General features: G+C 55.6%; 1 long non-coding RNA gene across 1 annotated transcript; it reads right to left on the reverse strand.

Annotated features, from left to right (window-relative positions):
* Positions 1-426: 426 nt before the first annotated feature.
* Positions 427-2,649, reverse strand: LOC125163082 (uncharacterized). Its single transcript, XR_007151269.1, has 3 exons — positions 2,378-2,649; positions 1,263-1,386; positions 427-534 (listed from the first exon to the last, which is right to left on the reverse strand). It is a non-coding gene; the product is annotated as an uncharacterized LOC125163082 (long non-coding RNA).
* Between the last annotated feature and the right edge of the window lie 215 nt (positions 2,650-2,864).

A 2,864-nucleotide genomic window follows, 5' to 3' on the forward strand; every position in this document is an offset into this window, starting at 1 on the left:
AGACGTCACAGGCGACTTTTCCTTTCGCTTCCTCCACTTCCTCTGCAGGGAGTCCCTTCTGAGAGACCTGAAGGGAGGGAGCGGCTTGTCACAGGCCAGATTCAGATACTCCTAGACTCACAGCCAAGTTGCCATCAGAGATCGTCTCTGTCTCGCTGTCACAGCCCCACCAAGACCCCCGGGCTGATGTGGTTACCCCCAGGCATGGGGACAGGCTGCAACTGACCTCTGTCTCCGGCTACAGTGCCCTGACCTCCCAGGTCGCCAGCCCCAGACCGGCCCCTCAGTGCTCCATTCTCCCAACCCCCCAAGGTGCTGACTCCTGTGGAGTGTCCCCACTCCCCACCCCGCTGCCCCCTACACTGTCACATCCGGGCCCTTCTTTTTCATCCCAGAGTAGCCCGCCTTCCAATTAGTTGCCTCGTCACACTGTTGCCAGACTCGTCCTCCAAAAACCTTGTCCTGGCGTCTCGCAAGAGATGGTGGCCGTGACTTCTCGGCTGTGCTGCTCCAGTGGCCACTGGCCATAAGCACCTTTTAAAGGTAGACGCTAATGAATTCAAATTCAAAACAAAAGAGAAGCCCAGCTCCTGCGTCACACTGGCCACATTTCAAGAGCCCCGTTGCCTGAGATCCACACACGGCTGCCGTGTCACATCCAGCCCTGCCGTCACGGAGGGGTCTGTCAGTGCTGTCACAGAGACTCACAGCATCTCCTGTCCCCCAGGGACTGAGAGCCAAACGCTCTGTGGAACACCCAGGACCCCCCTCCCCCGCAAACGACTGCCCAGATAGGTTACAATCAGGGCAATCCCTCAGCCTGCTTTGAGCATCTGTGACTTTCCTGACTCGGCTTTGGCTCAGTCCATTGCTGTTTCTCCAGCTTTTCTTTTTACCGAACGGGTTTCTTCCTTCCCGGCTCCTCTCCCACAGCGCTTCGCCTTTAACATCTCCTTCTCCTCGTGTCTCTGGCTTGCATCGCCCGCCACCCACCACCTGCCCTTCTGCTGCACTCGGGCGCAAGGTCGTGAGACTCCATTCTCGCGGGGCAGGGGCCCGGGTCACAGACAGTTGTCTCCAGAGGCCTCGCTCAGGGTCCAGCACCCAGAAATGGTCAGTGCGTGATTACGGAGCCTGGGGAAGCACAAAGTCTCCCCCCACCACCACCCCACCACCATGTGAATCTGGAGCCTTCCAACACCTATCGCTCGCCCCCTCCTGCCCCCTCTTCTCTACTCACGCCCCCACGTTTAATTACATACTCATCAGACGTGCGGAATGGTCTGTTGGCTCCCCGTGTCGCTGAAAGTGTTTGTGTAAACAGCAGTGAGATCCTGTTCATTATAAAGACTTCCTCGCATTCATCGCAGCCAGTTCCGGTCTCCCCTGATTGTGGAGGAGATAGGACCAGCCACTTGGAGACAGGAAGGAGTTTATTGAAAGGGAAAACAGCGGCCCCCGAGGAGGCAGAGCAATATCCACACATGGGAGCGCACCGCTCCCTGCCCCGGGAGAGACACGGAAGGACAGGGAGAGGCAGAGAGAGAGAACAGGACGAGGGGCAGAGTCGCAGAGCAAAGTAGAAAGAGAGCACAGAGGTAGAGCAAGGTCAGGGTTGAGAGAGGGAAGCTCTCAGTGAGAGACGCACACTCATAGATGGAGGGAGACGGACGGAGCGGACAGAGCAGCACGGCATCAGAGACGAGGAGGAAAGGGAGGAAGAGTTCAAGTGCCGCGTCCCCCGGCCCCCGCACAGCCCGCTGGCTCTCGGGGACTCTACAAACAGGACAGGCGTGACGAATCGAGAGTGTGGGCTCACGGGAGCTTGGGAAAGCCATCAAAAGAACAAATGGAGACCACACTCAACTTCGGCCACCAGAATCTTAACAGGCCTCGTCGACCCTGAATGTCATTCGCATTTATCTGGTCCTGCCTCTGGACAAAGAGCCAGAGGGAAAAGTTGGGAAGTGGAGAATTGCTCTGCTCTACCCGGCTGAGGCTCCCTTAGAGTCCCCCATCCAGAAATCTCAGCGAGACTGTGTGTCTTTGCCCTGGGGCAGCACCCAGTTGAGGAATCGGCAAAGTGTCTCCAAAACTTTCTTTCCCTAAACTTGGGACATCTGGGCTTTTCAGAGCTTGGAATGTGCCAGATATAATTATGCCTGGTCAATGAAGAGGGCTGGCTTTTTAATGATAGTGAGAGGCTGTTTTTTGAGCCACAGGGAGGAAAAAAAAAAAAAAATCTTGCCTTGTCTCCTTCCAGAGGCCTCCAAAGTTTACTCTCGAGTTCTGGGAACTTGGGCACCATTCTGGGCCATCTGCTTCCTCATTCACTCATTCATTCATTCACACGCTCATTCATTCATTTACCGAGTACCTGTTATGGTTGAGCGTCATGCCGGAGGGTATAGCAGTGAATAAAACAAATGTCCCTTGCATCTAGCGAGCTCCGGGCATAGTATGGACAGGCAGGCACTAAGCAAGAAATCCTCCAAGCAAGCGTCAGACTAGAAACAGGGCTGAGTGCAACAAACTGGAAAAGCACGGAGCCCCCCAAAGAGTTGAAAGCAGAAGATCTGTCTTAGCTGCTGTGGCTACCGTAACAAAATCCCGTCGACGGGGCGGCGTCACCGACAGACGTATTCCTCACGGTTCTGGAAGCTGGAATTCTGAGATCGCAATGCCCGTGTGGTCCAGGTGAGGTCTCTCCTCCTGGCCTCCGGATGGATGCCTTCTCTCTCTGTCCTCCCCTAGCAGACAGAAGAAGTCCCGCTCTCTCTTCCTTCTAAGGGCACTAATCCCATCACGGGAACCCCACCCACCCTCATGACCTTATCTAAACCTAATGCCCTCCCAAAGGCCCC

Source organism: Prionailurus viverrinus, chromosome A3 (genome assembly GCF_022837055.1).
Source record: "Prionailurus viverrinus isolate Anna chromosome A3, UM_Priviv_1.0, whole genome shotgun sequence".
In the NCBI taxonomy this organism is placed as follows: domain Eukaryota; kingdom Metazoa; phylum Chordata; class Mammalia; order Carnivora; family Felidae; genus Prionailurus; species Prionailurus viverrinus.